Source organism: Aythya marila (assembly GCF_965140915.1).
Source record: "Aythya marila genome assembly, chromosome: W".
NCBI lineage: Eukaryota > Metazoa > Chordata > Aves > Anseriformes > Anatidae > Aythya > Aythya marila.
Window position 1 is genome coordinate 14408916 of NC_139081.1, and position 23222 is coordinate 14432137.

Genomic DNA, 23222 nt, shown 5'->3' on the forward strand with positions numbered 1-23222 from the left:
CTTAGCAGCCTGATCCACCTGCTGGTTGTTCTGATGTTCTTCAGTAGCCCAATTCTTGGGCATGTGAGCATCTATGTGGCGTACTTTCACAGCCAGGTTCTCTACCCGAGCAGCAATATCTTGCCACAAAGCAGCAGCCCAGATGGGTTTGCCCCTGCGCTGCCAGTTGTTTTGCTTCCATTGCTGTAACCATCCCCACAGGGCATTTGCTACCTTCCATGAATCAGTGTAGAGATAGAGAACTGGCCACTTTTCCTGTTCAGCAATGTCTAAAGCCAGCTGAATGGCCTTCACTTCTGCAAACTGACTCGATTCACCTTCTCCCTCAGCAGCTTCTGCAACTCGTCGCGTAGGACTCCATACAGCAGCCTTCCATCTCCGATGCTTCCCCACAATACGACAGCACCCATCAGTGAACAGGGCATATTTCTTCTCATTCTCTGGTAACTGGTTGTACAGTGGGGCTTCTTCAGCACGACCCACCTCCTCCTCTGATGATATGCCAAAGTATTTGCCTTCTGGCCAGTCCATAATCACTTCCAATATTCCTGGGCGACTGGGGTTTCCTATTCGAGCCCACTGAGTAATCAGTGCAACCTACTTGCTCCATGTAGCAAATATAATACTAATGTGTACAAACAAGTGATGCACAATGCAATTGCTCACCACCCGCTGACCGATGCCCAGACTAACCCCGAGCAGTCCGGCCCCCCTCCCCCGGCTAGCCACCCCTATATATTGTTTAGCATGACGTCAGATGGTATGGAATACCCCTTTGGCTAGTTTGGGTCACCTGTCCTGGGTCTGTCCCCTCCCAGCTCTTGCTGCACCCCCAGCCTGCCCGTTGGCAGGACAGAGCAAGAAGCTGAGATGTCCTTGGATTAGTATAAGCACTGCTCTGCAACAATTAAAGCATCGGGGTGTTATCAGCACTCTTCTCATCCTAAGCCAAAACATAGCATTCTACCAGCTACTAGGAAAAAAATTAATTCTGTTCTAACTGAATCCAGGACAGCTATGGCAGTTAACACTGACTGCAAGTGGACTAAAGAATACCCACAGTTATGGCATAAGAACTTTTCTTATGGTCTGTCTTGCAGTTAGTCACTGCAGAATCTTGCTGTAAGAAAAAAATTTAGAGAAAAGTGCAAGGAGAGAGGCAAACTGCAAAAACCAAGAGAGCATATGTTATTGGTGAAAGATGCATAAATGGAACTTAATACCCATTTTATAAAATGGCAGTTTATGTAATACTCAAACTGAAGTGTGAAATATGCTAAGGGGATAAAAATACATAGTATAACTCGTCAGCTGAATATAATCAGCTTATTGAAAGTTTTTGGGGTAGAAGAGGGGGCTTAAAAGACACTTCTCAGAAAAAAAAAGAAAATATTTTCACTTTGTTCAGATTGCTAGTGCAACTAATGCTCCATCAATCCCTTCACATCTGTCTCCTGGTTTGAGGGATGTGACTCTTCAGTGTTTAGAACTTCAACCTCAGGACAGACCCCCATCAAGGGAGCTGCTGAAACACCCAGTGTTCTGCACTACGTGGTAGCTAATTATGTGTAAGGCTGATATACTGAAGAAGATGGTACTGAATATACAGTAACTGTTTTGCACTGCAGTTAAGCACAGCAACTTTTGTTATTCTGCTGGCCTTAATTACAGGTATATCAGGTACTCAAGGCCAGTGGAGGACCCTACCAAGTATGTGATTTACAAATCGAGATCTTTACCTAACTCAGTATGCAACATTTCACAATTTGTACAGAGATTTGTAAACTGTGTCTTTTCAAATATCTGGCCCTATGTCAACACCAAAGCAGTTTTCTTTAAATCTGCATGATTATTTAGCAGTTAGGTGATTTTTATTTTATTTGGAGCACTTTTTCAGCAATATTAGCAGCTGAGGCACTCAGGATCTATTTTAATATAGTTCGCTTTCACTGTTCCATTTCACAGCACGTAGATGTAAGTAGAGGGTTCTGCAATTACAGTCGGTTTTCAGCAATGATTAAAAGGAAGTTCTTTATCTGTCCCTTTTGATTATACAAAGTTCTCTGTGTAACAATTCCAAATGTTGATGGATACTTTTAAAAAACATTTTGCCTTCTTTAAAGTAAGAACAGGCAGTTGTGGTTCACTATGCATTTTTTGCTGGCTATATAATTTCTTTTGTAATTAATGTTTTGTATTGTCATTGTATTTTTAACTTTCAGAGAAAGGTGATCTTTTAAAATAGTTTTTAGAAAAAGATGCAAGCTATGTCACTGAGCATCTTACTGACACAAGTTTTAAAAACGGATTTGCTGAAAATCTGGAATAAAATGCTACCTTCAACAAGTCAGTGTTTCAGGGTCTGATAGTATAATTTATTTAAAAATAAAAAAAGGGAAAAAAGGGAAAAAAATTGTTCTGCATAAAACAACTTAGAAGCTGAATCATGCTAAAAGTTGTTGAGTCTTCCTTTCATATAGCAGTTTCTTCTGGCAAATTATGTCAAAAAATTTCATGTTAAAGTCCCCAAACTCAGTTCCCATTAAAGTATATGGGAGGCTTTGTCCCATACTTCAGTGGGAGCAGGTGCCAACTATGAGTAAATCTCATTCTTTCTGTAACAAAACTGAGGTCACATTCTCCACTGATACCAACTTTTACCTGCTGTTTTCCTTCTGTCATACATAATCTATTTACTATAACTGTTAGCAATAATTTAATTTGAAAACGTTAAAAAAAATTCCATAAGAAAGGTATTTATTTTAACAAGAAATGAACTTGGACTTGAAAAGCAAGATAAAGTAAAATGTGAAGTAAAGGTTCACCTGTAGTGCAAAACTTGTTTTCAACAAATGTGTTTTTAAAATAGGTTTTTAAAGTGATTTTAAAGGTATGTTTTTAGGTTCTGAAGCATGTAATTCTGAAGGAAAATGGCAGCTTTTCTTTCTCTTTTTTAAGAGGGCAGAGATCTTTTTAAATCAAATACTGATTGTATTTAATCCATTTGAAAAAAATACTGATTGCATTTTAACTCTTCAGAAGCCAGTTGAATTGTTGGACTGAAATAGAATTGGCTATTTTCAAAGACTCAGGACAAACTAAATAAGCTATAGTAAATTTAAAAATGTACGCTACAAATTGGAAGTAAAACATCTCAATAGGTTTACAGGAATAATAGTGCTCATACCAATTAAAAAAAAAAAAAGCATTGTCATTAGTCATGAATGTGTTTCTTTTGAAAATTGTACATGCCTTTGTTTTGGAAGATTGGCAGACTTCAAAGAGTTAAAGATATAATACCAATATGTTAAGTTTGGTAGCTCTGTTTCTCTGTTTTGTACTTGACTTTCTTTTGACCATTTCAGAATTTCTCTTTCTAATAAGATTATTTCCAAGTTTTTCTTATGTGCAAGCTTTAAAGGATGCACTCTTGCCAATTCATGTACTGGAAAATCAGTTGTCAGATTAATATCGTTTCTGGCAGAAATGTAAACTGTATAAACTGATGAACCTCAGCTAATCAGTATTACTTTGTAGATCACCATGCCTACCACATTTCAAACTCAAACTGCCTCTAGATATCCAAATGCATTTTGTTTGAATTTGCTTGTGTTTCCCTCAGCTTGCTGGTGTTTTTAAAATGCAGATGTGTTGTAATATTATTTTCTTTGGATCAAAGCTGTACTGAAAATTATATCGTGTAATTATTTTTTCGTGTTCTTAATGTTATTTGGTACTTCAGTTATAAATAACCTCTACTGTTGTTTATTCCAGTTTGTACTACCTCAGGTGCTCTATAGAGTTTCTTCTACCAAAGTTCACATTCACAATGAAATTATATTTGCTATGTGACTGATTCCTAAGACTTCCAGGGCTTAAGGGCTAACTTCCATTAGCACCTTACTGTACAAGAAAATTTTACAGAAATCTCTGGGTTAAGAAGTTTGGCTTCATTGTATCCTTTGTTATTTTAAATATATCAAAATATTTTAATTAAAAGTTTTTACCCTATTGAACCAATTTTATATAGTATGATTTGTACCTATTTTAGTGTTTTTGTTTTTATAGTAAATAAAAGGTTTTGAACAAATTTTGTCCTTTGTTTATTGTAATGTAAACACATTAAATTTACCAATGTGAATAAAATATTTCTGGTACACTTCACTGTTTATACACACATTTCAAATGCAACACTCAATATAGTAAGACTTATGTGTCATTTAATAGTAGAAATTATGAATTAGTGTTGGCTGTCGTGTGTACCTTAAGTATATCAATGAAGAACACTGAGATAAAGGGCAACAACAAACTAAATATTTTTAATTAGTAGTAAAGGTAGGAACTGCTCTTATGACAATTTTGTATCTATGAACCTCACCTTGCATATGCCCTTAGATCAAACATTAAATGTCTAAATTTTGCATTACTACAGAAAAGTAATTATTAATTGCCAAGTCAGGTGAGTTGATTTGGTTAGATCAGTTCTGAAACCATTGACGTAATTTATGGTTTTCAGTGAAGTGGTTCTGCTGCTTCTGATTTAAGTAGAAAACATAAGCCTTTCCCTTTTTTAGGCAGTTTGAATATGTATTGCAAAGCTAGGGCTTGTTTCAGTTCTTTGTTTTTCTCTTGTTTTTTGGATATTTTTAAAATTGATTAATTTTTGGATAGTTGAAAAAGTATTCTGTAGTCTCTTTTGTGATTACTAAATTCCACATTTTGAAGGATCAGGCTCTTTATTTTCCCCATTATTTACGTGGTTTTCTGCAAATAGAAATGAACACATCAATTTCAATATTTCAATATTGTCACGTCAATTGTTCAATATATTAATCGATGACTTGGATGAGGGAATGGAGTGCGCCGTCAGCAAGTTTGCTGATGACATTGTGAGAAACGAAGTTGTGTTTTTGCAATAGAAGGTGTTTTTGCAGTGGAAAATTCCATTAACCTTGCACATTCAAAAGTGGTTGTGCAGCATAGCAGTGGGGAGTATGTTAAGCAGATAAGGGGAAGGTCCCACTGTCCCAAAATAAGGAGGATAGCTAAGGAAAACAGGACGAGCAGTACGAAACCAGTAAAAACAAAAATCACGAGCCCTCTAGACACAAGAGAAGAAGGAAAAAAAAAAAAAAAAAAAAGGGAAAAGGAGAAATGAACAGTTGGTCAAATAAAATTGTACATATAAGGTATAGAAGTGCGTTGAGTAGGTTGTGAACCTGTAGTACTCAGCCAATGAGGAAACAGGGGAGGAATCAAGAGTCAGGTAATAGGGAATATAAGGTTATAATAAACTTTTACTGTGTGCTCCTGCTTGCAGGACACCCGCCACTGCAATCACAAATAAAATAGCTTCACAGAAGATCCTGTCTGAAGAAAATTATTGATTTTTTTTCTCACAACATTGAACTGGGAGGAGTGGCTGACATGCCAGAAGGCTGTGCTTCCATCCAGCAAGACATTGACATGTTGGAGAATTGGGCGGGGAGAAATTTAATGAAATATAACGACAGCAAGTGTAGAGTCCTGCATCTGGGCAAGAAAAAAAAGAACAGACACCAACTGTATAAGCAGGGGACTGCCCTGCTGGAAAGTAGTGAAGGGGAGAGGGACCTGGGGGTCCTGGTGGACAGCCAGATGACCATGAGCCAGCACTGTGCCCTTGTGGCCAATAAGGCCAATGGCATCCTGGGGTGTATCAGAAGGGGTATGGTTAGTAGGTCAAGAGAGGTTCTCCTCCTCCCTCTACTCTGCCCTAGTGAGACTACATCTGAAATATTGTGTCCAGTTCGGGACACCTCAGTTCAAGAAGGACAGGTAACTACTTGAGAGAGTCCAGCGCAGAGCCACAAGGATGATTAAGGGAGTGGAGCATCTCCCTTACGAGGAAAGGCTGAGAGAGCTGGGTCTGTTTAACTTGGAGAGGAGACTGAGGGGTGACCTTATTAATGTTTATAAATATGTAAAGGGCGAGTGTCAGGAGGATGGAGCCAGGCTCTTCCCGGTGACATCTAATGATAGGACAAGGGGCAATGGGTGCAAGCTGGAACATAGGAGGTTCCACTTAAATATGAGACAACTTTTTTACGGTGAGGGTGACAGAGCACTGGAACAGGCTGCCCAATGGGGTTGTGGAGTCTCCTTCGCTGGAGACATTCAAAACCCACCTGGACATATTTCTGTGTGACATGATTTGGGTGTTCCTGCTCTGGCAGAGGGATTGGACTAGATGATCTTTCAAGGTCCCTTCCAATCCCTAATATTCTGTGATTTTGTGATTCTGTAATTTACCAGTAAAACTTGGCAGCAGTGCTCTTCGATTAAATTCTAATATCTGTTTTTTAAAAACTGGAAAATACATTTACTGAAATGTCAAGAAGGAAAATACGTGACAAATAAAAGATAAATGGAGTGTAAGATATTTTCCTTCATTTGATTTACTGTAAAACTGAATTTTTTCAATACTGTGTGGTACTTTTAATGTTGTGGTCTCCTTTTTAGAAGCAAGGGTTGACGGAGATCTCCTGTCCCCAGCAGCAGGCAGTAAATGTCAAGACACCTACATAAGGAAATGTCTTCATTTGCAAAAGGCATATTCAGTTCTTCCACAATCGAATAGTAAGTTATGCTCATTTTGATTTCTTTGGTGGGAATAATGTTAAATTTGGTGTTCTACATGATGCTCTCGTTGCTTAACGTTACTTGCTATGCTGAATAATGAATATAACAATCTTTCTTCTAAGAGCCATGATATACTGTGGCAAAGGTGTATGTTATTTTCTCATTAAGGCACACATGTTTAAACTCAAAATTTCAGTGATGAATTGAGATCTTTTTTTGCAATGTCATTACCAAGAAAGTCTAGAAGATGGCAGGAAAACACTATGACCCAGACAAAGACTGAGGCTTTATCAGGAAAATAAAGGGAAACAGCACAGTATGTCACAAAGTTATTTCAGTTGGCAGTATATCATCACTCAGTTCCTGCTCTAAGAAGAGCTGCGTAAAGCCAACAATAGAATTCATGTGAATATGGAGTAAATCAAGAGGCAATTTTATAAGCAAGGCTCCGAGTTGGGAATTCTCCTGCTTGTGTCATTGTGTTGGTGGACCAGGCTCACAAAATCCTGAAATCTTGGCAAGAGTTGAGACGCGTAATTACAGAATCACAGAATCACACAGAATTTCTAGGTTGGAAGAGACCTCAAGATCATTGAGTCCAACCTCTGACCTAACACTAACAGTCCCCACTAAACCATATCCCTAAGCTCTACATCTAAACATCTTTTAAAGAATTCCAGACATGGTGACTCCACCACTTCCCTGGGCAGCCTGTTCCAATGCCTCACAACCCTTTCAGTAAAGAAGTTCTTCCTAACATCCAACCTAAAACTCCCCTGGTGCAACTTTAGCCCATTCCCCCTCGTCCTGTCACCAGGCATGTGGGAGAACAGACCAACCCCCACCTCGCTACAGCCTCCTTTAAGGCACCTGTAGAGAGCGATAAAGTCGCCCCTGAGCCTCCTCTTCTCCAGGCTGAACAAGCCCATCTCCCTCAGCCGCTCCTCCTAAGGCTTGTTTTCCAGACCCCTCACCAGCTTCGTTGCCCTTCTCTGGGCTCGCTCGAGCACCTCGATGTCCTTCTTGTAGCGAGGGGCCCAAAACTGAACACGGTACTCAAGGTGAGGCCTCACCAGAGCCGAGTACAGGGGGACAATCAGTTCCCTAGAACTGCTGGCAACGCTGCTTCTGATACAAGCCAGGATGTTGTTGGTCTTCTTGGCCACCTGAGCACACTTCTGGCTCATATTCAGCTGACTATCCACCAATACTTCCAGGTCCTTCTCCGCCAGGCAGCTATCCACCCACTCATCTCCCAGCCTGTAGCTCTGCTTGGGGTTATTGCGCCCCAGGTGCAGGACCCGGCACTTGGCCTTGTTGAACTTCATGCAGTTGACCTCAGTACATCGGTGCAGCCTATCCAGATCATCCTGCAGAGCTTTCCTACCCTCGAGCAGATCGACACACGCGCATAGCTTGGTGTCATCTGCAAACGTACTGATGGTGTACTCAATGCCCTCGTCCAGATCATCGATGAAGATATTAAAGAGGACCGGCCCCAGCACCGAGCCCTGGGGAACGCCACTAGTGACTGGCCTCCAACTGGACTTGACTCCATTTACCACGACTCTTTGGGCCCGGCTATCCAGCCAGTTTCTAACCCAACGAAGTGTACGCCAGTCCAAGCCACGAGCAGCCAGTTTCTTGAGGAGAATGTTGTGGGGAATGGTGTCAAAAGCCTTGCTGAAGTCAAGGTAGACCACATCCACAGCCTTTCCCTCATCCACCCAGCACGTCACTTTGTCATAGAAGGAGATCAGGTTCGTCAAGCAGGACCTGCCTTTCATAAACCCATGCTGACTGGGCCTGATCGCCTGCTTGCCCTGCAAGTGCTGCGTGATGACTCTCAGGAGGATCTGCTCCATGAGCTTCCCTGGCACTGAGGTCAAACTGACAGGCCTGTAGTTTCCCGGGTCTGCCCTCCGGCCCTTCTTGTAGATGGGCGTCACGTTTGGTAGCCGCCAGTCAACTGGGACCTCCCCCGATAGCCAGGACTGCTGATAAATGATGGACAGTGGCTTGGCCAGCTCCTCTGCCAGTTCTCTCAGTACCCTTGGGTGGATCCCATCCAGCCCCATCGACTTGTGCACATCCAAGTGCCGTAGCAGGTCACCAACCAGTTCTTCATGCATAGTGAGGGCCACATTCTGCTCCCCATCCCCTTCCACCAGCTCAGGGTACTGGGTATCCAGAGAACAACCGGTATTGCCGCTAAAGACAGGCAAAGAAGGCATTGAGCACCTCCACCTTTTTTTCATCTCTTGTAACTAAGTTTCCCCCTGCATTCATTAAAGGATGGAGATTCTCCTTAGTCCTCCTTTTTGTGTTGATGTATTTATAGAAACGTTTTTTGTTATCTTTAACGGCAGTAGCCAGATTGAGCTCCAGATGAGCTTTGGCCTTCCTAATTTTGTCCCTGCACAGCCTCGCTACATCCTTATAGTCCTCCCTAGTGGCCTGCCCACTTTTCCAAAGCTTATAAACCCTCTTTTTTCTCCTAAAATCAAGCCACAATTCTCTGTTGAGCCAGGCTGGTCTTCTTCCCCACCAGCTCGTCTTTGGGCACGTGGGGACAGACCGTTCCTGCGCCATTAAGATTTCCTTCTTGAAGAGCGCCCATCCTTCCTGGACCCCTCTGTCCTTCAGAACTGCTTCCCAGGGGACTCCACCAACTAGTGTCCTGAGCAGCTCAAAGTCAGCCCTCCGGAAGTCCAATACAGCAGTTTTACTGGTCCCCTTCCTGGCCTCGCCAAGAATTAGGAGTATAAGCCTTGACTGAATTGGTTTGCTTTCTCTACTCTACCCAAAAGCCATTCCCAAACCCTAGCTCCTTATGATTACTTTTTGAACTAATGTTGTGGTTTAACCCAACAGGCAGCTAAACACCACACAGATATTTGCTCACTCCCCCCACAGTGGAATGTGGAGAATATTAAAAAGAAAAGTGCAAGAACTTACGGGTTGAGATAAGGACAGTTTAATAAGAAACAAAACAAAACAAAACAAAAAAAAAGTGGAAAAAAATAACAAAAAGAATAAATTAAAAAAGTGATGCACAATGGAATTGCTCATCACCAGCTGACCAAGGCCCAGCCTGTCCCCGATCAACAGCGTCCCCCCTAGCCAATTCATCCCAGTTTTATTGTTCAGGATGACATCATATGGTATGGAATATCCCTTTGGTCCGTTTCGGTCAGCTGTCCTGGTTCTGTCCTCTCCCAACTTCTCATGCACCCTCAGCCTCCTTGCTGGCAAGGCAGTATGAGAAGCTGAAAAGTCCGTGACTTAGTGTAAGCACTGCTCTACAACAACTAAAACATCAGCGTGTTAGCATTATTCTCATTCTAAATCTAAAACAAAGCACCATACTAGCTACTAAGAAGAAAATTAACTCTACCCTACCTGAAACCAGAACATACTTGGAGGCATGACAGGATTGGTGCAATGCAGGCTCTGAAAGCCGCTTACAGGCTAGGTATAGTACGAATTAAACTTCTGTATCTCACATGTATCTCTGCATGAGTCATTTACTCCCCCAAACCTTAAGACCAACATGTATCGTGAGGCAGAAGAAATAAATAGTTCTCCTAATGTCCCACATCTGTCATACTACCAATTCCCTAGATTTTGTGCACTTTTATTTCTTAAGTCTGTCACTGTTCAATTTGGACTATAATATTTTAGAATCTAATGGCACGTCACTTTGTTCATGGTTTTCTCAGATCTGTTGGAACCATACTGGAGATCTCAATTTGCAACTCTTTTTGCCACTTCGGTCCAGAAGTCCTTTGCCAGATATTCTACATACCACCTGGGAGAAATCTGGGGGAGTCAATGAGAAAAGCACAAGGATATTTGAAGAGTTGCTGCACTGAAGGAGTCTAACACAGTTCTCACAAAACACTTCAGCAACTGTTCCATAAGTTTTTATCTTGCTTTAAACAGCAGCCATCATCATCATGTTGTCTCACACATGCACACTGCCAGTATCTGATTCTCCATGTCACCCGCAAAATAATTTATATTCTTAAAGAGACACTCAACCCTCAAAAATTTACCTGGCAATTTACCATATGAGCAGAGCAGTTAATGTACTGTCCCCTGGCCAGTGGGTTTTGTGGAACAGCCGTGAGCCAGCTCACATCACTCATTTGAAACAGACTAAGCTGATCCCTGCTCTCCTGCTGTAAGACCAGAAATGACCCTGTAGTGTGTTTACGTGGAAAAGTTTGGGTAGCAGGGGGCCATAGGGGTGGCCTTTGTGAGAAGAATCCAGAAGCTGCCCCATGTTAGATAAGGGGCTCACCACTGTCCAGAGCCAAGCCAATAAGTGATGTTGGTTGTGCTTCTATGAGAGCATATTTAAGAATGGGAAAAACAAAACTGCTGCACACAGAAGCTGGGAGACTAAGGAGTGAGGCACAGCCTTGGACCTGTAGCCCCTGGAGAGGAGATCACAAAGGAGCAGGTGACCTGGCAGGAGCTGCTGCCCGTGTATAATGGGTATGGATGGGATGGAGTTAACTTTCCCTGCAGCAGCCCATACAGTGCTGTGCTCTGCACTTGTAGCTAGAACAGCAGTGGTATCACACCAGTGTTGTGTCTGCTGCTGAGCAGTGCTGGCACAGCATCAGGACTCTCTCTAACCCTCCTAGGGGGTGGGCAAAAAGTGAGGAGAGAAACATCACTAGGGCAGCTGACCTAAACCAACCAAAGGGATATTCCATACCATATGATGTCACACTCAGCAATAAAAGGTGGAAACAGGAAGAAGAGGGGAGGGGTGGGCTCTTGTTGTGAAAACATCTGTCCTCCCGAACACCGGCTATGTGTGTTGAGGCCCTGCTTCAAGGATGTGGTCAAGCATCAGTCATTTGTGGGAAGTAGAGAGTAATTTCTTTCCTCTGCACTTCCACACAGCCTTTGCTTGTTGTTTTTTTTTTTCTTCTTTTTTTTTTTTTCCCCTTTCCCTTTTTCCCTTTAGTTAAATTATTTAATCAATAATCTTTTTTTCCTTAATAATTATTTTTCCTTTAATTAAATTATCTTTATCTCAACCTCTGAGTTGTTATTTTACTTTACTTCTTCCCCTCCTCTTCTACGGAGGGGGAGTGAGAGAGCAGTTGTGGTGGAGTTCAGCTGCCTAGCAAGGTAAAACCACCAAAGTCCTTTTGGGAGCCCAACGTGGGGCTAGAAGGGTTGATATAACAATAGAATTGATTAAAAGTCTTACAACTAACACACTTACTTCCTAGTCACCATGTTCAATGTCCTATTAATATTTGCCTGTTTGATCATATGTCATGCAATCCGTGTCATGTTCTCCTTTCTCCTCTATATCCGATCCGAGAATGTGCTACAATCTGTATTAGTTTTCTTTTTGATTTGCTGTGCTGTCAAGCACTGGCCTCGAGTTTCATCTGTCATTCAGGCTCTGCACTGTTCTCATTTGGGTCTCATGGAAATTATCTTTTAGAGAATATTCAGAATTACACTGCCTTTTTTTCCTCATCTGGAAGTCAGTTTATGAATAATATCAGCAATGGTACCTCCTCCTTTCACACTGGGCAAATTACAACAGTTTGGGAGTACTTTGAATATCCATGTGTAACCAATATATTCCTATTGCTAACTCTGAATAATGTGTTTCCTCTTCTCTCTAAGGTTAATCAGTTGTTTAGAAATCTTACCTGGGAATTTGTCCCAAAATGGTCTGGTGGTGGGTGGCAAGGTGTGTGGGAGGATACAGGCAGGCACCTATTGTGAGAAACACTCTAGCCAATAACTTAGTCTCGGGTGAGGATCTCAGTGAAGTAGTAATTTAATTGTGATTGCAATGGCAGGTGTCCCACAAGCAGGAGAGCGTCCCTACTAATTCCATAACAATTTACATACTTTTTTTTTTTTTCTCAAGGACTGGGACCCTCCCCTGTTTCCCCATTGACTGGGTAATCCAGGTTCACAATCTATCCGGTGCTTCACAGACAATACGTGGCTTTCAGCTGCTGGCCTGTTATAAGTCAAATTTCTTTCGGCTTTTATACTCTTTGAGGTGGTAATGTTTCTTACACAGTGATTTCTGCCTAATTGCTCTAAGGATTCTGGTTGTCTGCATTTTACAAGGTAGTCTGCTGTTATAAATGAAGATACAACTCAATCTGAATTTAGTAATATTTATAAAAGGCAAGTAAACAGCTCTGGGTGCGCGGGGAGTCTACGCTCTACCAACACCTGCACACAACCGTCAATCTTTATAAATATATAGAACATTACTTTTACATATTAAACCCAAGTACACCTATACATATGTACAATCAAAAAAGGTATCAATTGAAACATAAACATGGCAAAGTTTTCCAAATTCTGGCAAGTGTTTAACAAACAATCCTTTAATTCTATTACTATTAATGTCCATAACTGGGGGAGCATAGTTGGAGTTGGTAATCCTGGTTGAAGTGCTCCCATATCTTCCATGACTTCATTAATTTTTCTCAGATCATATAACAGTCTATATTTTCCATTCCTTTTCTTGATTACAAACACCAGAGAATTCCAGGGCTAGTCGTGGGAACAATATGCCTTGCTTTAAGTTGTTAAGCAACTCGGCCTTCAGGCCTTATGTATTCTATTCTTCCCGGACCAAAGGGAAACATATCCATCTCCTTTTCAAGGCCGATAGGGCCTGGATCAAAAGGCACTTCCAGGTCACCAGGGGGTGTAACAACAAAGGCCTGTGATGGCAGTAGCGGTGGGGGGGGCGATGGTGTAACAGAAGGATGGGACGAGCCTGCAGCCCCCTGGCAAACAACACGTTTCTGACTGTGGCCCCACACGGCTCTTTAAGGCCTCAGAGACTGCTCACCAGGTGCCGAGCAATCCCGCTGCAACTTTGTCGTTTTTAGTTGCAGAGTCCCACACCTTGACCTCAATTTGGTTCCATATTTCAGGATCATAAGCTGTCTGACTGTTAATAAAGGGAATAAGCTGTAAGCTTACCAGGACAGTCTTTGTTTCTAAGGACGTATGATTCCCCATAATGCACAACTGCTTACCAGCGAGGGGCAGTTGTGTGCGCGGGTCCGCTTCTCTCAGCTTGAGCTTCTTACCAGCTCCAATGCGCCTATTTCCAGTGACTTTCTGTATGAGCTTCTTTGAGCGGTGTCGCGTTAAGGGGTGTAGCCAATTAACCATTATGGTTCCAGTAGGATTCAGGGTACTGAACTATCACAATCACAGATTCACCAATAATGCATTAACCATTATGGGTCTGGTCAGATTCAGAGCACTGAACTATCATGGTCAGGGATTCACCAATAACGTATAACCGCCCTTACTTGAGTCGTGTTCAATGAGAACTATCACGGCTAAGAACAACACACAATTTATTACAGCAACAGGTACACAGGTTCTTTGGATTGCCGGCAATAGTTACTGTCTGCAAAAGCAAGCTAGCATGCATGAGATACACAGGTGCGCAGCCTGGAAATTAACGTGTTAAAAGGCACAAAGACTCTATAGAGATTTCTAAGTTTCCGTGGAGACACACAGTATAACCAAGTGTTCAAATCTCACCCAAAGGTGTCCCAATGGCGAAGGAAGAGTGGATCAGCCCGTCGACTGATCCCAGGGGTCAGGAGGTCCTCGGGATGGTGTATTCCCTCGGGATGGTCCTAACGATGGTATCTTCCCTAACGATGATATCTTCCCTGACATCCCTTCTCTCTTAGGCCAATTTATACTATTTTCTGTCTTTTAGGTGGAACTTGAGTGACTCTAGTCAAGTATATCTTAGTTATGATAGGTGAAAAGTTCTCCCATCTCCATTTAAAGGTATAGGCTCTGAGAAATTCAGAGCGCATGCTCAGTGAGGGGTGGTCGCACTTTGGAGACAGGTAGCTTTTGGGATGGAGGTGTGTTTTGCTATTATAATTGTGAAATATGTTCATCTGATTCGTGTCAATATGGAACAATGCTAGGGCCACATGATCAAATGTGACCTTCTGTCTTACATACCCTTGTATAACCACAAGTCTAAGAAAAACAGAGTGGTTAATGTATATAGTTCTTGTATCTTGCAAAAGAATGGTCTAGCAGTTCATGTCAATAGAGGCTTTGAAGAGTAAACCTTGAGACTCAGGTCTAGGGGATAAGAGAACAAAGGAGTTTTCAAAAACTGCTGACTTTTGCATGGGATGCTGCACAAGTCTCTGATATCCGCGCTAAGAGATTACCAAAGAAGGAGAGGGGGGAAGCTGAAGAACGACTGAAGGACAAAGCCTGGGAGGAAGACTACGAGCCTTCAGTACAAGCGACCCCCAGAGGGACCATCTGAGATCAATATGCATGCGTCCGTGGGATGGTTCGGATCCCGGGAAAATAATTATAATAACCCTGCCTTTTCCAAAAGTGGTGATGACTATGTAGTAGCCTAGGAGTGAGCTCAGTTTATGAGTGAGCTGAGATTGCCAATGGGAACTCTCAAGGAACTGTTTATGATTACATTTCCCTGATCGACCCCCCTACTGAGACCCTAATCACCCTGGAAATAATGAACAGTAAATACCAAAATATGGTTAAATTGGGAATTGAGAATCTGTTCCAATAAGGTCCAAAAGAAACCTCTATAGAATTTTTGGACCAAATTTGAAATGCAATGGAAAACAAAACAAAACAAACAAACAAACAAAAATTTGGACCTGGCTTCGGAATACAAACAGAGGCAATTGGCTAGCACCTTTCTAGGGCAATTGGCCCCTGATATCAGAAAGAAACTGTCTTAGGCTGCAGGCAGGAATGACAGGGACCTGGGACTTCTACCCTAGCAGGTCCACTGACCAGGGGACACATTTCAAATCTAAGGTGTTATGGGACTTAACCACAGCCTTAGGCATTAAATGGGAATACCATACTCCACGGCATCCACAAAGTTCAGGACGAGTTGAGAAAATGAATCAAACGATTAAACAACAATTGGCTAAATTAATGATTGAAACCCAACTGTCTTGGATAAAATATTTGCCATTGGCATTATTGAATATTAGGACTATGTCCCATTGTGAAACGGGTATCTCACCTTATGAGATCTTATATGGAATGCCGTATTACAAAGGAATGCCATTGGACTATTCTTTGATAGAGAATTATGAAAGCCAGAAATATGTGATCATGACAGGGAAACAACTACAACAATTAAGGGAAAAGGGAATTTTAGCACAAAATGCCCCACTGGGGTTTGCTATTCATAAGATACAACCAGGAGACAAGGTCTTAATAAAAACCTGGAGGGAAGAATCATTGAACCCCCGATGGGAGGGATTGTACCTTGTTTTACTTACTACTGAAACAGCTGTGAGAACTGCAGAAAGGGGTTGGACCCACACATCCAGCGTGAAGGGACCAATAACTACCAAAGCTTGGAGGGTGGAGTCCACTCCTGGGGAACTGAAACTAAGGCTAAAGAGGGACTAATATTCTGGCAACGAGGCTCTGCATGAATTAAGGGCACCAGATAAAGAGGACAAGCCTGAAGGGAGGAAAGGGAGAAGGCAAGACCGGGGCAGGACCCTCCACTGCGGTGTGTATGGTCTACCAAGGGAGGCAACCCCTATGAGTATTGACTGCCGAGTGAGAGGGCCTCGACCAGACTTCTCCCGCACTAAAGTTAGGTTGTCCCGAGAAAATAACATAAGAACCTTTTTGAAACCCATATAAAATTGTGATTAGTTTTCCAGGAGCTGGATCACCCTGAAAGGCTGAACGGTAACACAAACCCAAATCGACCCTGAAAGCAGGCCCAACCCCTTGATTGAAGGCGTTTGCCTATTATGATCCAGCTACGTGGACAGAAGACAGATCCTGGGGCTATAGGACCCCAATATATATACTTAATAGAATAATGAGGTTACTAGCTGTAATAGAAATAGTTATAAATAAAGCCGGAGATGCACTTGGATTAATTGCAAAGCAAAATACCAAGATGAGAACTGCTTTGTATCAAAATCGCTTAGCTTTGGATTATTTACTAGCACAAGAAGGAGAAGTCTGTGGAAAATTTAACCTTAGTAACTGCTGTTTAGAAATTGATTGTTATATGTGGAGTGGTAATTTGTGTCGAGAAAATGGTTGATATTAATAAAGAAGGGGGAGATTTGGGAAAGTGGCCATGGGGGTTGGAAAGCCCCATGGTTGAGATAACATTAGACTTGTTAGAAATCCTAAACCAGAACATAACATTCTACCAGCTACTAGGAAGAAACACCCTTTTCATCAATCTTTAAACAGCAATTACTAAAGCTAAATTTTCCACAGCTGAAGGCTCGTAGTCTTCCTCTCCAAGTTTTTTTCTTGTCCTTCCCCTTTGTACTCCTTGTCAAGTTTATACAGCATCCCCTGCAAGTCTTGTCTCCCAGCCGTCCTTCAGCTTCTTTTTTCTTCTTCTTAATCTCTTGGCCACCTGGCCAGATATCAGAGGCCTGCATAGTATCCCATAACAGTCTCTAGTTGTTATCAGTTGTTCTGAAACCCCCAGACATCAAAGACTTCATACAAACACAAATAGCTTTCTTATTGACTTTTCATGAGTAATTAAAACATTCTTCACCAGCCATTCATAGGGACAGTCACACCTATAGCAGTGTTAAGTTAATCTTGAAGAAGACAAAAAAAAAGGCTGTAACTGTTAGAAATAGAAGTTCGGAATAACAAAGGCAAACAGGTTCATAAATTTGAGGAGTATCTTCTGAAGACTTGATAAATTGACTAGAATGAGGGGGAGACTGGGACACACTGCATCTGTGGTTCAAGAATTAAATTGCCAGTGCAGGACCCAGAGGCAGACAGGACTATTCTTTATGGACACGAATTGTTAAAACATTCCTCACAGACTCTTAATGACGAGGCCATCGGGAATATAAAAGAGTTTAGAGGGAACAAAGAAGGGTGATTCAGGAGACTCCATGCAGTCTCTGGTTGCTTGTTCTCCAGCTGGTCTCTTGTTCTCCAGCCGTTAAGGCATGGATGTTTCTGGGTGTTTGCAGTTGATGTTACATTCAAAGTTGTTTGACCAATGAAAAGTTGTTTTGAAAAGAACTGCTGTGGAGAGAAGGGTATAAGAGGGGAGCCTGCCCTCAAAAAAAAAAAAAAAAAGATAAAAAAAGGCAACACGATGAAGTTATGTCATCAATAAAGAAGCAGGAAAAAGAAGTGAGGGGGAACAGGCTGGCAGAATGGAGACCAGGAAGGGAACAGGCACTTTGCCTCATGAAGATAGGTTCAGCCAAACTCAGCAAACTGCTCAGAGAAGCTCGTACAGAAAGTCGCTGGAAACAGGCGCACTGGAGCTGGAGAGAAGCTCGAGCTGAGAGAAGCGGACCCGCGCACACAACTGCCTCTTGCTGGTAAGCAGCTGCGCATTATGGGGAATCATATGTCCTTAGGAACAAAGACTGTCCTGGTAACCTTACAGCTTATTCTCCTTATTAACAATTGGACAGTTTATGAGCCTGAAATATGGGACCAAATTGAGGTCAAGGTGTGGGACTCTGCAACTAAAAATGACAAGGTTGCAGTGGGATTGCTCGGCACCTGGCTAGCAGTCTCTGAGGCCTTAAAGAGCCGTGTGGGACCACAGTCAGAAACATGTGGTTTGCCAGATAGTGAGGGAGCTGCGGGCTCCTTTACTGATCCAACTGCTAAAAGATACTAACAGCATATGAGGGTGTTCGAGCTGCTTCAGAAATTGTGGGTACAGAAGCACAACTCCTCTTGGTATCACGGCTACCTGTGTTACATTGGTTCTTCAAAGGGAAAATTCCCACTACACACCATGCAACCAATGCTACATGGAATAAGTGGATAGCGTTAATTACACAGCAGGATCGAATGGGGAAATTCAACTGCCCAGGAGGCCTGGAAGAGATTATGGACGGGCCGTAAATCAGAGATTTCGGCGTACTGACAAAAGAGGTAACTCGTACTGAAGAGGTACCACCATACCATGAGTTGCCAGAAGACAGAAAGCAGTCTGTGTTGCTCACTGATGGATCCTGCCGTGTGGTAGGGAGCTATCGGAAAGGGAAAGCTGCTGTGTGAAGTCCCACACGACAATTTGTGGAGGCCATGGAAGGGGAAGGTGAGTCGAGTCAGTATGCAGAAGTGAAAGCCGTACAACTGGCCCTAGTGATTGCTGAAATATTGTTGAAAAATAACAATTTTGGTTTAACACACTCTGGTGAGATTTCCAAATCACTGGAAGTGCCCACTGCTCTAGATGACTGCTGTGAGAAACATCTCAAATAATTTTCTTCAGACAGGATCTTCTGTTAAGCTATTTTTTTCGCGATTGCAATGGCGGGCGTCCTGTCAATCAGGAGCACATTTTAGTAAACAAATCATAACATTTTATTCCCTATTACCCAACGCCTGATCACCTCCCGTTTCCTCATGCCTGTAGGCTGAGTACTACAGGTTCACAAGCTACTCGACGCTCCTCTATACCTTATATGTACAATTTTTCTTTTTTTTTTAAACCTTTAATTTCTCCTTTCTTAAGTTTTCACAGAATCAGAGAATCACAGAATCACAGAACTGTAGGGGTTGGAAGGGACCTCGAAAGATCATTGCGTCCAGCCCCCCTGCCAAAGCAGGTTCCTCAGAGCAGGCTGCCCAGGTAGGCGTCCAGACAGGCCTTGAATATCTCCAGAGAAGGAGATTCCAAAACCTCCCTAGGCAGCCTGTTCCAATGCTCCGTCACCCTCACCGTGAAGAAGTTCTTTCGCATGTCAGTGCGGAACTTCCTGTGCTCTAACTTGCAGCCATTGCCCCTTGTCCTATCCCCACAAACCACTGAGAAGAGGTTGGCTACATCCTCCTGTCCCCCACCCCTCAGATATTTATATACACTGAGGAGATCCCCTTTCAGTCTTCTCTTCTCCAGGCTGAACAGACTCAGGTCTCTCAGCTTTTCCTCATAGGGAAGATGCTCCAGGCCCTGTATCATCTTTGTGGCCCTCCACTGGACTCTTTCCAGGAGATCCCTGTCTTTCTTGTACCGGGGAGCCCAGAACTGGACACAGTACTCCAGGTGAGGCCTGACCAGGGCAGAGTAGAGGGGGAGGATCATCTCCCTTGACCTGCTGGCCACACTCCTTTTAATGCACACCAGGATCCCATTAGCCCTCTTGGCCACAAGGGCACAGTACTGGCTTATGGTCAACCTGTTGTCCACCAGGACCCCCAGGTCCTTCTCAGAACTCCTCTCCAGCAGGTCATCCCCCAGCCTGTACTGATAGTTTGGGTTGTTCCTTCCCAGGTGCAGGAGAACTTGGGATCTTTGTTTGACTGTTCTCACACTGTGCACCCTGTTTTTCTCAAGTTTCTACCTTATTTTGGAACAGTGAGGCCTTCTACTGTCCACTTATCTACTTAGCATTTCTCATTGTTATGACTACCTTTGAATACAAAAAATTAGTTCTCTACTGCAAAAACACAACTTTGTTTCTCACTGCTCTAGAAACCTGCCCATATCCTCCCACACTCCCTGCCACTCATAACTGTCCTGCCTCAGGACAGATCTCTGGATGGCATTCCTAAGTAGTTGTTTAACCTTCAACAAAATTTGAAGCACATTAAGGAGATATAACAATAATAACATGCTGGTCTGAACATCCCAAAGATATTCAAAATCTCAAAGAGCTATCGTAACTAGCCCAGAGGATAAGAGGGTGGTGAAGGAGAAAGGGAGATTGAACAAGTAGGAAAAAATATCTTCCCCTGTCCCCTCCACAGATTGGCTCCCTGACGAAAAAAGGCAATAAGTGTAATTGTTAATAGTTTCCGAGAAATGTTTTCCAAAGTATAGAATCGATGACATTGCTGAGTACAAATACCAGGTTAGTTTCATGACCAAATGATATGATTTTATCATATCATAAGCCAGTGTAACACTGTACAGTAAAATAATGTTATAAATTCGCTCAGTCCCAAAATAGGATTATAATCAAAGTTTACAATTTATTAAAAGAATAGAGGTAAGCAAACAGCGCTGGGTGCGCTGGGAGTCTCTACTCCACCAAGACGCACACCAGTTACATCAAGTAGCTGATTTTTATGCTCCTAGAATAATACATATTCATTACTACTTCTAAAAAAAATGGGTTATTATAATTAGCTTCCGGGGTCCAGTCCCTCCTACTGGAGCATGCGCATCAGTCTCCGGTGGTCCCCCTGGGGGTCTCTGGGGGTCTTTCATGCTGAAGGCTCGTAGTCTTCCTCTCAGTTTTTTTTTTCTTGTCCTTCCCCTTTGTACTCCTTGGCAGCATGTCAAAAGTTTACACAGCGTCCCCTGCAAGTTTTGTCTTCTAGCCATCCTTCAGCTTCTTTCTTTCTTCTCCTTAATCTCCTGGCCACATGGTCAGATATCAGGGGCTTGCATAGTGTCCCATTCAGAAGCCATAACAGTTACTAGTTGTTAGCAGTTGTTCTGAAACCCCCAGACATCAGAGACTTCAAAGAAAGAACATACAAATACAAATAGCTCTCTATTGACACTTCACGTGTTGTTAAAACATTCCTCACAGGCCATTCACAGGGACACTTCAGTCACATCTATAGCAGTGCTAAATCAACCACAAAGAAGGCAAAAAGGCTGTAACTGTTAGGAATAAGAGTTCGGAATAACAAAAGCAAATAGGCTCATGGATTTGAGGAATATTTCTGAAGATTTGATAATTTGACTATATTGAGGGGGAGACTGGGACAATGGGAGGAAAGGGAAGAAACCACATCTGTGAAAGAATTAAATTGCCAGTGCAGGACCCAGAGACAGACAGAACTGCTCTCTAGTGACACGAATTCCTTTGCAAGGTACAAGAACTATATACATTAACCATTCTATTTTTCTTAGACTTGTGGTTATACAAGGGTATGTAAGACAGAAGGTCACATTCATCATACCATGTGGCCCTAGTACTGTTCCATACTGACATGAATCAGATGAACATATATCACAATAATGATCTTAAACCAGGCCCCAGAAAAGATAAATAGCACAACAGAGAACACATACAGTAAGTAGCGTGCTATATATCTCAATTTCGAAAACAGGCACAGCAGACTTGAGATTAAAGCAATCAACACTGTGACTAGAAACTATTAAGCAGGTCTAATACTGATACCAATTTTGGTTTAACACACTCTGGTCAGATCTGTCATTATCTCAACCGTTCGTGCCCCAGGTTGGGCGCCAAAACAACTGTTATGATTTAACCCAGCTGGCAGCTAAGCACCACACAGCCGCTCGCTTCCCCTCCCTCTCTGGAATGGGGGAGAGAATCAGGAAAATGAAGCCTGTGAGTTGAGAAGGAGACAGTTTATTAAGACAGAAAATATAATAATAATAATAACAATAATAATAATAATAATAATAATAAAAATGCGTACAAAACAAGTGATGTACAATGCAATTGCTCACTACCCGCTGACCGATGCCCAGCCCAACCCCAAGCAGCTGCCCCCCACCCCCACCCTGGCTAGCCACCCCTATATATTCTTTAGCATGATGTCAGATGGTATGGAATAACCCTTTGGCCAGTTTGGGTCAGCTGTCCTGGGTCTGCCCCCTCCCAGCTCCTGCTGCACCCCTAGCCTGCCCGCTGGCAGGACAGAGCGAGAAGCTGAAAATTTCTTGGCTTAGTGTAAGCACTGCTCTGCAACAAATAAAACACCTATGTGTTATCAACATTATTCTCATCCTAAATCCCAAACATAGCACTCTACCAGCTACTAGGAGGAAAATTAACTCTATCCTAGCTGAAACCAGGACATCCTTCAAAGCGATTAATGGAAAAACTTATTTCTTTTTCTCAGATTGTTTTCTTTCTAATTGGAGGGCTTAGATACCCAGAAGTTCTCTGTTCTTAGTTTTGTCATAGGAGCAATATTTTGATTTATGCGTATATAAAGAAACTGCTTCTACTTTGCAATTGAGAACTTGAAGCTCTGTACTGTATGATTCTAGAATCTAGAATCCTTCTATGATGATACTGTATATAATATTATGTCAGATTTCTTTCATTGTGGATCAGTTCATGCAGTGCCTGGCTGATGCGCTGAGAATAATTTGTCAGTGCTACCTGCCGCCAAAGAGCTATAAGCATAGTTATGTTATGTAGTATGTGTGAAGGTAAATAATGTGTTATTCAGGATGAGGTGATTACACATCTATGAGTGGTTTAAAATATATATATATATATTTTTTAAAAGTGATCTTGAAGGGTTACTCAGAGATGAAAAAGACAACAACAAAAAACAACAGTGCCACTGTGCAATGCTTGTAAGACTAACTTTTCTGACCCTGTTTCTATTTCAGGAAAAATAAAATTTGCTGTAATGGGACTGTACAACTTAACTGTATGTGTGTGTTGGGTTTACGTGGCAAGGACTTGATATCGTGGAGCTGCAGCAGTGGCCTCTGTGAGAAGAGTCCAGAAGATGCCCCATATTAGAGAAGAGCCGGTTCCAGACAGCTCCAAAAAGGACCAGCCGCTGGCCAGAGCCAAGCCAATAAATGATGTTGGTTGTACCTCCGTAAGAACATATTTAAG

At 42.3% G+C, this 23222-nt stretch overlaps 1 pseudogene across 1 annotated transcript in view; it reads left to right on the forward strand.

Annotated features, from left to right (window-relative positions):
- Positions 1-1558, forward strand: part of LOC309889514 (mitogen-activated protein kinase kinase kinase 1-like) — a 36544-nt pseudogene extending 34986 nt beyond the window's left edge. Inside the window, exon 20 of the transcript in view lies at positions 1409-1558. The product of the transcript in view is annotated as a mitogen-activated protein kinase kinase kinase 1-like (transcript). The remainder of the gene's footprint in view (positions 1-1408) is intronic.
- Positions 1559-23222: the final 21664 nt, after the last annotated feature.